This window comes from Helianthus annuus, chromosome 15 (assembly GCF_002127325.2).
Source record: "Helianthus annuus cultivar XRQ/B chromosome 15, HanXRQr2.0-SUNRISE, whole genome shotgun sequence".
Classification (NCBI taxonomy): domain Eukaryota; kingdom Viridiplantae; phylum Streptophyta; class Magnoliopsida; order Asterales; family Asteraceae; genus Helianthus; species Helianthus annuus.
In genome coordinates, this window is record NC_035447.2 from 173,850,706 (window position 1) to 173,865,797 (window position 15,092).

A 15,092-nucleotide genomic window follows, 5' to 3' on the forward strand; every position below is an offset into this window, starting at 1 on the left:
AGCATTCAAGCCGCTCCATTCGAGGCATTGTACGGGCGTAAATGCCGGTCACCCCTCTGCTAGGCAGAGGTGGGGGATAGTCAGATCACGGGTCCAGAGATAGTAGTGGACGCCACGGAAAAGATTGCACAGATACGACAACGCATGGCGGCAGCACGCGACCGTCAGAAAGCCTACGCGGACAAGCGTAGAAAACCGTTGGAATTTCAGGTCGGGGACCGGGTTTTATTGAAAGTCTCACCCTGGAAGGGTGTGGTTCGTTTTGGCAAACGGGGCAAACTGAATCCGCGCTATGTCGGACCATTCGAAATCATAGAAAAGATTGGCAAAGTAGCATACAAGTTGAAACTACCAGCTGAACTCGGGGCAGTTCACAATGTCTTTCATGTATCGAACTTAAAGAAGTGCCTATCAGATGAAAACCTCATCATTTCTTTTAAGGAACTCACTATCGACGAGCGGTTGCAGTTCGTTGAGGAACCAGTTGAAATCACGGACCGGGATGTGAAGGTCCTCAAACACAAGAGAATCCCTCTTGTTCGAGTTCGTTGGAACTCCAAACGTGGTCCAGAGTACACCTGGGAACGCGAAGACAGGATGACAGAAAAGTACCCCCAGTTATTCGAAACCAATGCAACCACTACTGAGGCTGAAGCTACTACTTCGGAATTTCGGGACGAAATTCCAGATCAACGGGGGGAGGATGTGACACCCCAGGAAAACCAGTGAACTATTGAACTTACCTAGCTTCCTCAGTGAGTGCATACCAAATTTCGGGACGAAATTTCCAATTAGTTGGGGATAATGTGACAACTCGAACTTTAGACCGACTTTGTGTAACGTTAAGCGTTTGTGTGAATACTATTTGAATAACATGTTATATGTTTCTTGTGTGATATTGTAAATGTTTGGTTATATGTTACATGACCCGATCTTACCTAGTCTACTTGACTACATAAACCATTCGGCCCACACCCAAATACATCCGACTCGAGACCCATGTGGGGTTTCGGCCCACATCCCCTCTACGTATTTATACACACACACACCTTAGGGTTCTAGTTTTACAACATTGCAACCAAAAACACACACACACACCTCCTCGACTCGGAACCAAAGGCATCGAAAACTCTCTCTCATCTCGGTTAGTATCAAGCTCTTGATTACGTGTTTATATGTTTTGTTAGTAACCGGATTCGCATGATCTAGGGATTTTTATTATTACATGATTATTGGTTATGAATCGGATATATGAATGTATGATGATCGGCTATTTTGTATTGTTTAATCGGATACGTTTATATGATTCTTGAATGCATGATCTAGTCTAATCGGGTACGATGTTGTTAACCGGCTGTGTTTTATGTTAATTGGATTTGCATGATTTAAACCAAACGAATATATATATAAAATCGGCTGAATGCATATGTTGGTATTTAGGAAATCCGAATGAATATTAAGATGTGTTCTTGAATATGACATGAACTGTTTGAATGTGGTTGATTTTGGAATTAAAACTGATTTGATCTGTTTACCAAAACTGACCAAAGTGTTAGCTAAAATCACGGGTAGTCAATGCATGATTTAAGGAAACTGTTACATCCTTGATTGCGACCTAGATTGCGAGTCGGAAACCCATTGTCTCGACTCGAGACCACAAAACAGCATTTGTCGAAACCGAGGTTGCGAGTCCCGTTGCGACTCGTAACCAGCACATGACAAGTCGAGACCAAAGGTTGCGAGTCCCGTTACGACTCGTAACCGGACCTCGCCAAGTCGCAATCTCACACAACAGCACGAACCGAAACCGTGGTTGCGAGTCCCGTTGCGACTCGTAACCGGACCTTAACAACTCGAGACCAGCTCCGATTGCGACTCGAGAACATCACCGTTACGAGTCCCGGTTGCGACTCGAGATCGCCGGTTGCGACTCGAGACCACCTTTGCACGTACATCTGTTTGGGCCTACACTGTCACGGGCCCAACCGTTTGGGCCAAATGATTGAATTTGTGAACTGTTTGTTATTGGACTTGTATGCGTTTACTATTTGGGCCGATTGAGAATCTGGACTGTTTAGATTGGGCCGTTATATGTATTGGTTGAATGTTAATTGGGTTGTTTGACTTTCGGGCTTAGACATTGGATCGCACATGAATGTTGATGTTATGCTCTTACCTGTTTACATGCATACGTGATGGTAACGTGTTAACATATGTGATGCACACGCGTATTACCTTAGTCGAAACCTGACTTGTATAATAACCATGATAGGACGTGGTTGACCATTTACTTGCTACCTGTACTCTTTGTGTTTCTGCCGAGCAAACCAAGGTGAGTTCACACAGCCAAGGCATGGGATTCCCGGGTTGGGAATTGGGTTGGATATGTTGAATATGGAATGATTACTCGTACTTACGCATTCTCTAGACTATAGACCATCGTCCTCAGGATAGTCAGGACACGTTACGTAAAGCCTACGTAACCCAGTATTTGCCATTTGTCTCCCGGGTCGGGAGGACACGTTACGTAAAGCCTACGTAACCCAATACCATCTACTGGCTTCCGGGTCGGAAGGCCACGCTGCGTAAAGCCTACGTAGCCCCCACGCGTACCATGTCCTCGGGGAAGGGCACGTCACGTAAAGCCTACGTGACCCAGTACGTATTCCTGTTCTCGGTAAAGAAGAACACATGGTCGGAAGTTAGTCTAGTAAGTACCACTGATGAGAAGCCCTCATTAGTAATGAAAAACGTGGGAAGCCCCCACCAGTAATATAAACACAAGGTTTGGGAAGCCCCCACCTTTAGTACACACACTAGTATGGGAAGCCCCCACTAGTTATACTTATGCACTATGTTATGAACTTACTTTCTGTGAACTCGCTCAACTAGTTTGTTGATTATTTGCTGCATGCCTTGCAGGACCTTAGGTATACATGGAGCTTGCACCAGAGGAGAAGCGGGTCGTTGTGGACAAGAACACGTGAATGCTTATTAAACGCTTTTACATTCACACATGGATAATTATGTTTTGGGCTTTACATTTAATGCTTCCGCTACATATACAGTGTTTGGTTCTGAACATCAATTATGTCTTTGATTATTATTAAATGCTATGTTTGATATAATTGGTGGCTTGATCCTGGTCAGTCACGCTCCCAAGCGGTGGTACTCCGCGGGTGGATTTTGGGGGTGTGACATCTACAGCTTATGCCCTCTCTTGGGATGAGCTGAAGGAACTCATGAAGGAAGAATATTGTCCTCCTCACGAAGTCCAGAAGCTAGAAAACGAATTTTGGAAAATCAAGCAAACCGAAGGTGACAATGCTGGCTATACAGCAAGGTTCAAGCAGCTTAGTACTATCTGCCCAAGTCAAGTCAACACTCCAGAGAAAGCCATTCCAAAGTACATCCGCGGCTTACCTGAGTGTGTGGGTGATTTTGTAGAAGCTGCAAGACCTGCTACCATCGAAGAAGCCTACCGTCTAGCCGCAGAGATCAACAGCAAACGAGTCTTGGACGGGTTCTTCTCCAAGAAGCCTGTCAAACAAGCTCATCAAGCAATCATCATCAACTCATCCGACGATTCCTCTGGCAAATCGGTCGACGGATCATCCGACAACTCCTCTGAAGGCTCTTCTAAGGATTGCTCCGACGATGTCTCCGTCAAATCATCAGGCGAATCCGACAACGACACTGCATCATCTCAGGAAGCTCAACCTAGCCGCAAACGAAAGACCGTGAGCCCAGACTCTTCAACAACTGGACTGCCGCAACCAGAACCTCTCCGAGCAGTCCCAGTTCAACCAACACGTGCTTACAATGGGCTTCATCCCCTGTGTTTCACGTGCACGAATCATCACCCGCCAGAAGCAAATTATCGCTATTGCACGAATTGCAACTGGTATGGTCATCATACATAGCACTGCCGCGCAGGACCGCAACTTTGAAGGAAGTCAGCAGCAACCGCAGTCTCCGCAGGTGTCCTTCACAGCAACGTTAGTTTGCTTCTAATATTGTTGTAATAATACGACTTATCACTATCGATTTCTTTTATGTGTGGAGCTTATTTCATCTATCATCGCATGTGGACTCTATTTCTCTTATATCTGAGCACCGTCTAAACGCTAGCACTATGTACTATATAACGTATTTTACCCTTACAACACCTTTAGAATGAAGTACGATATACGTGCAAGGAACAACTAATCGCGGGTGCACACGGGATTATTTTGGTCAGTGCACGGAGATCGTAGTGAAGTTCTAATGGTGCCATAACATTTAAAAGCATGGTCAAGGGTCTTGGCCATGTCAACAAAGCGTGACACCAAGGCACGGGGCATAAGTAGTAGGGGTAATGCAAGGTGTGCTTTACCATACTACCGAAGCTTCGTGAAGAAAGTGCCATGTGGAGTTGAACGTTATTAGACCTATTATATTATAATGGTTATTTTCGACACAAAAACAAATCGATCGCAAGGCGTAACAAAACTAAATCGCATCACTGCGAGACTTCACGTAAGTCTGCGTACGCAACACAATTGCCACATCAATGGACTTAGATAAGTTCACCCCAAAGAGCAATTGGAGCAACGCAAGACCGGTCGTAAGTCTACATCGTAACTCAATCGCAGTTTTGCTAGATCTATCTCGCAATCAAAATCACCCGATATGTGGCTCGAAATCGCTATCGCATCATGTGTTTAACTCGCAATCTCTAACGCTGGTTGTTGACTACTGTGTGAACTTCTACCGCCTGGTGTGGATTGCTTATTGTGGATCGCTAGACGAGTATCGAAAATCACTCGCCGCTTTTCGCTTTAACACATTTCGCGCCTATCTCATCAACTCGATACTCTCATCGCGTGTCGCTATCACTCATCGATACTCGTGTTACCTGTGTTATGTTAGCACGCACGACCTCGCTTCACGAAACAAAACTAATAGGGTCGAAACATGGTGGTGTTTTAACCATATTAGCAAACTTCGTGGAAAAAGGCCATGTGGGCTAGCATTAGTTATAATTTATGGTATACTCAACTCAATCGAACCGCATATCCTTCGCAACGCAACAATCGTCACTTATCAACTATCAGGGTCTATTGCCTATCGATATACGGTTATCGCTTGGAAGTCATCGCAGTTGTGTAAGTATTAGGGTACATGACATCGCTTCACGAGACAGAACTAATATGGGAAACGTGGTGTTTGCCGTATTAGCAACTCTCGTGGAAACATGCCATGTGGGTTTTATGTGGAATCGAACCAAAAATCGCGTCATTCGGCATCGCTTATCAATCGTCGTCTAACCCGGTGTACCATATCAATGTTTCATATGATCGAACTACTCGCACTCGCTATCTATGCTTTGTTTGCATCCGACCCGCATCTATTCACGACTCGATCTAGCACCCTATCGCTTGGACCGAGGGAACGAAATTCTATCTGTGTCTTATCGGCGCGCGTGACACCGCCTCACGAAACAGAGGTAATATGGGCAAAACATGGTAGATACGCCGCTGGTACTTCCTATATATAAGTGTTTTAATCATATCAACAAACTTTCGTGGGAAAGTGCCACGTAGGGGCTCGATGTAAATTATTTTTCTATACTGTTAAAGAAAACCAATTTTTATAAAATTTTGATTAAAACCGTTGGACAAGTGAAATTTTCTTACAACATGGAGGGAACATCAAATCAGTTCAGTTCTGTGCCCAATGGAAGTTTCATAAGTCCAGTATTCCTTAAAACTTTTGCAATGACAAAAAGAAATGTTCGACAATCGAGTTTCAGTTCGAACCCATGTTGTAGGAAAGCTTTCTTAAAACTTATTTTGCCGCCGAATTCTTTTAAAATGTATAACTTAAAATCTGTTATCAAACTAACAAAAACCCTTCCCATAGTACTGGTGTGGACATCGATGCAGTTAGCGCCACGCCATGAGGGGATTTTTCCTAAATATCTTTGAAGATTAATCGACTATCTGTAAAGTTTAAAACGCTATGGAATCGCTTTTGTGTGTGTTATCGCTTTTGGTTATTCGAATCGTATCTTTTCACCGCTCTCGCTCGTTGAATCTTAATCAATCGCTCGCTTATCTAGACGCTTTTAATCACTACTCTCATTCGCATCAACTCTTACGACCCTACTAATGGATTAATTTCGGGACGAAATTTCCTAAAGCAGGGGAGACTGTAACAACCCACACCTTCGTGCGTTGTTACTACTTGATACACTCGTTACGCCTAGCACCAGAGATTCGGATCATAATGTAACTATATCAGATATATCGCTAAATCGAAGTATAGTCGAATAATTACGCATATTCTATCGCTATTACAAACCTATTTTCATAAATTAGAACACTCACGATGATGTTGAGTGAGGGCTTAATCTACCCTCCTCGATAACCGTGAGGTGTCAAAACGTAAACAAGCAACGCTAACAACGACTATCGGGTGAGTACCATGTCTCCAGCCATCGTGACGATGATGGCAACACGAGCAAGTAGTGCCCCGATAATCATTGTGGCACATCACATCGAAGAACGCACTCGAAGGCACGCGGTAAATCGATCACCGCACCGAATATTGGTTATATAGATACGTATATACGACCCTTTTGTGAGTAATTATGATAAATAATAATAATATATGAAAATATGGCCCAAACAGACAAAAAACGCACCAAAAACGAGGACTAAAGGCTTCCGTACGGACGGGCCAGCCAAACGGCTGGGCCAATCGATCGGACGGGCCAGCCGATCGGCTGGGCCGGCCGATCAAACGGGCCAGCCGATCGGCTGGGCTGGCCGATCGGACAGGACAACCAACCGGCTGGGCCACCCAATCGAACGGACCAGCCGATCGGCTGGGCCGCCCGATCGGACAGGCCAGCCGATCGGTTGGGCCGGCCGACCGAACGGGCCAACCGATCCGGGCCACCTTTCCTCCTTTTCCCTCCTTCCTTGCCTATAAATACCCCCTTCCACCCCAAACACTTGCTGTTGCTGCTGCTACTCGACCAAGACATTCCAGCCCCTTAATCTCCCGATTCCTCGCGATTCTCGTAAGTTTTTAAATCAAATCTTGTACTTCCTTAATCTATATGCATTCCTTCATCATTCTACCTTTCAAATCTCAACTTTTAACCGTGAAATCAACGGATTTGGAGTGTTCTAGGGTGACGTCACCATGGAGTTCTTCAAAGGTGATGTCATCCCATGAAGAACAACTCAGATCTGAATGGGTTCCATGCAATTTTACACAAATCTCGTCTAATTCTATGTTTTCCAATCAAGAAGTCATGGATTTGAGATGTTCTAGAGTGATGTCATCATGAAGTTCCTATAAACTTCAAGTGTTGGCCTCATTCCACCAAGAACAACTCAGATCTAAGAAATTCTGCAATAGTAATCAAGGTTTTCACATCAGATCTATACATAAAAACGGTAGAACCAGAGCTTAGACCGACCTTCTACTCATTCCTAGTGATGTGTTGGTCAAAGATCTGATTTCTATCAATGTTACCACCAAGTACGGGTTAAACAAAGGAAAACCGTCAAGAACGGCAAGTCCTGATGGAACGGGGTGATTCCCGGCCGTTAGAACAGGTCGGAAATTGATGGGATTTCAGTTGTTCAACACGTCACAACAACGTCCCGACCAAACCACCGAAAACACGCAAAAATCGTCGAAAAACAGCTGGACAGGCTGGCCGATCGAGCGGCCCAGCCGATCAAGCGGCCCAGCCGACCGAGCGGTCCAGCCGATCGGCCAGGTGTAGGTCCCTGTTTCGCGGAGGATTACGAACCTAAACCTTGTTATACAAACCTACTAGCGAGTGCGGAATCCAAGCTAGCAAGCAAACCGAGTTAGTAGCAAGTAGAGAAACAAACACACAAAGATTCACCGATTAACACTAGTCGTATTAATGCAATGAGGGTTTCGGTTACAAGCTCAATGTTTACAGAAGTGTTCTATAAACTCTCTAAGTGTGTGAGTGAGTTCTGGGCAGAATGCTCTCTAAGCTTCTATCTCTCGGGTGTGTGAAAATGGCAGAACTTCAGAACTAACTCACACTCAACACATGCATGGGTATATATACCCAGCTCAGCATGTCTGCTCGAAGGATTCGACAGATGGTCCGAAGGATCATCTGTCGACCACATGTTACACGAAAGATCAGCATGGACCTCGAAGGATCATCCTTCGAGGTCTAATGGTCGAACCATGGTCGAACCATATCTTTCGATCACCTCGAAGGATCAGGTGTATCCTTCGAGGCTATCCTTCGATCAGAACATCTTTCAACTGTTGTCCAAGTCAAACCGGAGGATGGTTGACTTGGTCAACTTACAATACAAATCAGGACATCGTTTATATCAGACCGAATACAGACAAAGTACAGACACAAGTGCACCAACAAACTCCCCCTTGGCTGTAGCTTTGTCTTTGATCTCTAAGCTTTGTCTTGTTCTTCTAAAAGTGTAGACTTGTCTGGAACTTCGACAGTCTTTGGTCTTCAGGTCTTCAAGACTCTGATGTCCTATCATGTCTTCAATGCCGGAGGATCTTCAAAGTCTTCACGTCTTGAAAGTAGAAAGTGTATCAACAAACTACCCGTATCATGTAGGAAGTGTGTTGACAAACTCCCCCTTAACATAAGCTCCCCCTTGAGTTATGCTCGTGAAATACTTTAACTTTATGAAGTAAGATCCTTCGAGGTGATGATGATGGCCAGCGGCAACTCGATCATCTTCATTCATTGAGTGCCTTCGTGTCTTCATTCCAAAGCTCGTCAACGACCATGTTCTCCTAGCCTTTAGAATCTGCACATGCAAGAAATCTAAACGCGTAATGAGAACAATTGCTTGGAATATAGTATAAACAAATGACACACGAATGACCATGTCATAATCAAACACCGTCCGACAGTTTGAAAGTTTAATAAAATTTGTCAATTTTAGTTTTTAACTTTCAAAACATGCAAATTTCGACCGTTTATGAAGATTTAGTCAGTTTGGTTTTCGTTCAGGTTTCAGGCAACGAAGACTTGAGCTCCAACATCGTACGATCGAAAATAAAGCAGAAATAAAATCTTTTTGGCTTTTATAAAGTTTATATTAAAACAAGGATTTTAGGCGTGTTTTTGAAATTAAAAGATAACAATTTAAAATCCTTTGAGTGTTATCAAACGACATCACCGCTAATGTCGTGCTGATATGCACCAAACGACGAAACTGTTTAAAAGAAAAACAATAAAAGTTAAGCAGTAAATAAATAAATATATACAAACATTCTTTTTGCGAGTTTCGAGGGTAAGAGAATCATATCAGTGTACGGTCATGCCAAAACACTCTTGTTGTTCAGTTAGTTAATATTAAGATAAGCATCCTATAACAATTATCGGTATTGTTGTCCACTTAAGCTCAACTTATCAGATGTAATCATGGCGAGGGGATACGTTAAGGTATGATTTATACTTACCGACCGGTGTTCATCCACATCACGACACATTCCCGTATCAAGGTATGCACGAGTGTTCATTTTACCGGTGAGTATACCGATTATCATCTGTTTGACCGTATAAATTGTGAGATACTCACTTATTTTGATTTGAAAACAAGTCCTTTGTGATATAATCACTTATTGATGAGGAACTTGATTTTCGTATGCATGAGGGCACAGGTGCAAGTCCGTGAACAGGTCAGTACTTCCGTACAGCAGAGAGACGAACTTGACACCCGGATAAATGTGATATTTTATCACTTATTTGATTTGGACATGTGATTGTTTATCACTTATTGAGGTCGAATGCAGTATGCAATATGTACACGTATGTATAGTATCATGGAAGATCTAGACTTGCGTCCCCGTTATTTTTCGGTAAAAGATACAACCATGATACCCAGATGATAAGCAGCATAAAGACCGAATATCTCAGAACCTCGGCAATCTATCAAACGAAATTTCGGTACTAAGACCATATGCCAATGAATGGTTCCCACCTGATCTTCAGTCGATTAAGATTTATATCACCCTGCACACTTTAAAATGATTGTGAGCCTACCGATACATCTTATATAGAGCTGCTTATCGTTTTTCATTTAAGGTTTCAAGAGGTTTGGATAGACCACTGATGTACTATCATTTTCTCTTTTGCTCGCCAGGAAACTCATTTTTGATTTTCTATTGTTTTTGTGTTTTTGAATTTTTCGATGTTTTTGGATTTTCAGATTTTTGGATATACTCCCCCTAAAATCAATAAACTAAGATAAATTTAAAACACACAAAGATATTTTCAAAAATGATTTTCCGATGTTGGTTTACTCTTGTGCTTGACCTTAATGCCGTTTACCAAAATTAAGTTTTATCAGAAAAGATTTAACAAATTTTGGAAAAATGAGTTGGCATGTCGGTAAGCGGTGCGAACCATGACAACATTGATGAGTTTCACATTGAAACAATCACGTGTGAGGTGATATCCGAGATCAACGTGTCAGGTCAAAGAGTGCTGTACGAGATAATAACAATTCACAAAGCAGCTAAAATATCGACAAGTATAGGAGAGATTAAGGATTTAAAGGCGTATCCTGCAACTGTTCCGTGCATTGCAAGGAATCTAAGCACTCCCCCAACTTAATATTCACCCGGTGTGAACTTCAAGGTCGAATGTGCAGCTACTGAGAAATCTCTTGACAGCAACAAGCTCATAAACCTCCGGGTCCGGCTGGTCTTCCACATTTCACCAGCGAAGGTCTTTGACTTTCTCTTTCAGAAATGGTGTACGGATGTTCAATGCACTCCAAGGCATCGACACACATTTCACTTCATTCGTTCCTGTGGACCCGATCAAAAACCATAATGACCAACTTTTGGCACGTTCTTCATTTGGTCGAATTTTTGCAACTTCATTCAGCCACATTTTCTTTTTCTTTCCTCTTTCTCCATCAAAGGCAACAATTTCTTCTGTCGCCTATCTTGTGCAAGGACATTCCACCATCAACAATCCTAAGACTATCAATAGTTCCTCCTGGAACTTCCTGCACACTCACTCAGAGATTAGTTGGAGAGAGGGACCCAAGCCATTGTGGTCTTGGGTCTTCCATTTTCATCAATGACAATAACTTCTTGTCTTTGATGGTTTGTAAATTGTGATGGTCCCCCTGATTCAGTAACCGATTTAGGTTTCCATGTCTGTTTTGTTTTATCAGTGTCATTCTTTAAAATTTTAACTTCATTACAGTTTGAAGTTTTTGAATTTGTTGATTTTACAGAAACAGATTGTTTTTGAACCACATCGGTTTTAATTGCTTTTTCAATCCTTTTGACCTGTTGGCGTTTCTGCTTCTTCTCCCTTTCTTTTACAAGTCGGGGATCTTGTTTTGTGGAAGTAGATGGCTTACGGTCAGTCTTGTCACGGGGATCATCAACCTTCCCTTTTTGCTTATGAAGGTAAGGGCAATTTCGAATTATATGCCCAATGGTTCCACACTCAAAACATGATCTTCGTTCAACATACCTCGAAGAATCATGTGTTCTCTTAGCTGATGATGTTGAACCTTGTGAACTCGAGGTACTAGGCTTTGAGCTGTTTTGTTCATTCCTTTTCAAAACAGTAGCTTTCTTGACAAAATCTAAGTTAGATTTATTTTCAAACGTTTCAATTTTGTCCGTTCCCGTCGATTTCACAAAGTTAACATTTTTCTTCTTCTTTTGATTCGGCTTCTTCTGGACTTGAGCCGGTGCTTTACCTTTGGGTTTGGTGTGATTTTGCTGTGTTGGCACTGTTGGCAATTTCTTGTTGCCAAATTGCTTTCGAACTTCAGCCTTTGGGATTGGAGGACACTGTGTAACTGTAACATGTGGTCCTTTCTTCCCCAAAAACTTACTTGTCGAATTTTCAAAGACTTTATCGATTAAGGATTGATTAACGTTCTTAATAGGAAAATCTTTGTCTGAGTAAATTTTATCATCACCAACCAAAGTGTACAGCAAGGTCACACTCTCCGACTCCTTCTCAGACGAGGACTCAGTTGCAACAGTCTTAGCGGGTGTGACAGGGGGATCACATAGAATGTGATTCTCAAGAGGTATGTCCTCATTTTTGACTACCGCATCAGACTTTGCTGGAGCAGCATCATCAGATTCATCATCTGAAGAATCAGCATCCTCAACCTCAACTGGAGGATCCTGTTTCTGTTCAGCAGTTACAGATGTATCTGCTGACACATCCGAATCTGAGGATACTTCTTTCTGGTATCCGAGTCCTGCTGCAAACTCCTTCACATCAAGAGGAACAGATGGTTCGAAGAACACTCTATCCTCCTCATCAGGCATGGCATCATAATTGTGTCTGACTGGTGGTGGACATTTTTTGTATCCTATGCATGTGACATCCCGTTTTTCTTTCTGAACGTCAATGATGTGATCCAACACGTAGCTAGAGCTCAAATAGCTGTCTAGCTTGAGTTGGATTGCCTCACTTTCCGTTTTTACACAGACCATTTCTTTTTGCATTGCCTCAAGACGTGAGATGTACAAATTAATGTCCGTTTGTTTTCTGGAAACCATTTTAGTCAATTCAGTTTTGTCTTTCTTTAATGTCTCAATCATTGACTTAAATTCCTTTTCATGGTTTTCATAAAACATATTGGCTTCTGTGCATTTTGAAAGATCCACAGTCAACTTCTGATTGTGGATGAATGTCACATCATATTTTTCTTGCAAAGCCTCGTGTTTGCTTTGCAATGCACACCACTCAGCATTCAAGGAATCATGTTTGTCTTGCAAGTCAAACAAACTAGCTTGTAAAGCATCATGTTTGGCTTGCAACTCAGACATGTTTGCCTCAAACTCAGCACATTTAGCCTGCAAGCTATCACAGTTATCACAGTTTACAGCAATGGGTTCATCGACACATACCTGATTTGAAGAACTGTCGACATTAGCCATAAAGGCTGAATGGAGAGAAGACGAAGTACAAGCAGCTTGATCCATCAGAACAGATCTTCTTTGAGTTTCTGCTGCAGCTTCCTCCAAAAGTTCATCAATATCAGCATCAACTGAGACACCAGATGTCTCACCCATATTCTCATCGCCTGACCCAGAGGAATCTTCATCAACACTCCTGCTGTACTCAGAAGAGTCTTCATCTTCAGAAGATTCACTACCACTGGCGGAAGATTCTCCACCACTGGTGTTAACTACATTCTTCACAACTTGAGCAAAGCAAGCTGTACCATTAGGAGCATCACCACCAAACTGGATTGTCCAGTCGCAACCTTCATCCATCTGAACTACAAGTGCCCGGTTGTCTTGATTGTTGACAGGCACTAATGTACGTTCATTATTCCTGTTCTGGTTCTGCTGGTTGCCCTGGTTTCTGAAGGGGTTCTGGTTTCCATGCTGTGCTGGCTTTGCACATTCCCTCTTGAAGTGACCCCGTTCACCACAGTTGAAGCACCTTACTGCTTGTTTATCGAACCCATACTTGGTGTCTCTCTTACTTTCCAAGCTGGTTCTGCCAGTACTTTCCATCCAATCCTTTGCTCTTCTCACAGCACTAGCAAAGGCCCACTTGATATCCATCAAGTCCATCTCTTCTTTATCTATCTGCCGATAGTCTTCCTGTGTCAGATTAATGTTGCCAATCTGACCTTCTATCAATCCACAGTACGCGCTCACTATAGTGTTAAGTAGCTCCATGTGTTCCTTGGCTACTTCTACACTGACTTTTGAGAAGCTTGAAGTGTCGAGCTGTACTGTATTTGGCTTTGATTGTTGACCAGCAGATGATGTTCCTCCATAACATGCACGTTGTTGTTGAGCAGGAGGCGGAGGAGGAGGTGGTTGGATTGGATTTCCAAATATGTCTGTGGTGGGAGGCGGCTTAACAGGAACTTGTATTGGATTGCCAAAACAATCTGTACTTGTGACAAACGCCGTTTGAATTGGAGCATGTGAACCAGTTCTTGCAGACGAAGAGCTGGAAGTTCCATAATACACTTCTGGATTCTGTGGCAATGGAACTCTCTTCGCCTTCAAGGTTTCCTCCTGATCCTTGTTTTCCAAAAGCTGCACGAAGTCGTTAAAAGTTGTAGTTCTCAACGCTCCGTTATACTTAAGGATTTCCAAGAAACTACTCCATTGCGGAGGTAAGGCATCAGCAAACTTCTTCACCACCTCTGCTTGAGTTGTTGTAACTCCAAAATTGTTCAACTCAGTAAGCAGGTGATAGAAACGACTTGTCATGTCTCCCAGAGACTCCTTATCCATGCAAGCGAAGCTGTCAAATTCTTTCTTGAGTAAGTCATGACGCAGCTGACGTGTTGCTTCATTTCCTACTCCTCTTGTTTTCAACCCGTCCCACAACTTCTTAGTTGTCTTGAAGCTGACAAACTGGTGATAAATATCCTTGCTCAAAGCCTGGGTGAGAATGGCATATGCTTTCTTTTCCAGATCATACGTTTTCTTTTTATCTTCGGGAAGATCAGCAAATGACGCAGTCTCTGAAGCAGCAACCTCTATGGCTTGATCGAAATCTGTGGTGAAACGTATCCACAGTTCCGTATTTTGACCAAGAACATATGTTTTAAACCTCTCAGCCCATCCTGGATATTCATTCAGACTCATCAGTTTTGGGGGTCGATTCAAACTTCCTGTTTCGCTTTCGCTTAATAAAATACTTTGTACACTCGGAGTTTGACCCGTTACTAATGCCCATTGATTTGATGGTAAAGCATTTGCTTGTGAAGATGTAGATACTGGAGATTCGGCCCATGATGGTGATAGACTTGTACACGTGTATTTTCCACTATCAGGAGCCGGTGTACCCCACCATGAAGGAGTAACTCCTGAACTTGTATATTTACCACTGTCTGGGGCAGGATTCCACCAACTCGGATTCATCTTTGACAAGAAAAATAAATTCTAAGTGAATAATCCGAGAGATCACACAGCCGAACGATCCTGTTCGAAAGATCTGAAATCACAGAAACTTGTTAACAATAAACAGACCACAATCGAAAGATCAACTACTGTTCGAAGGATCAACAGTACTCGAAGGATTACTGTTGAGTCTTGAACAA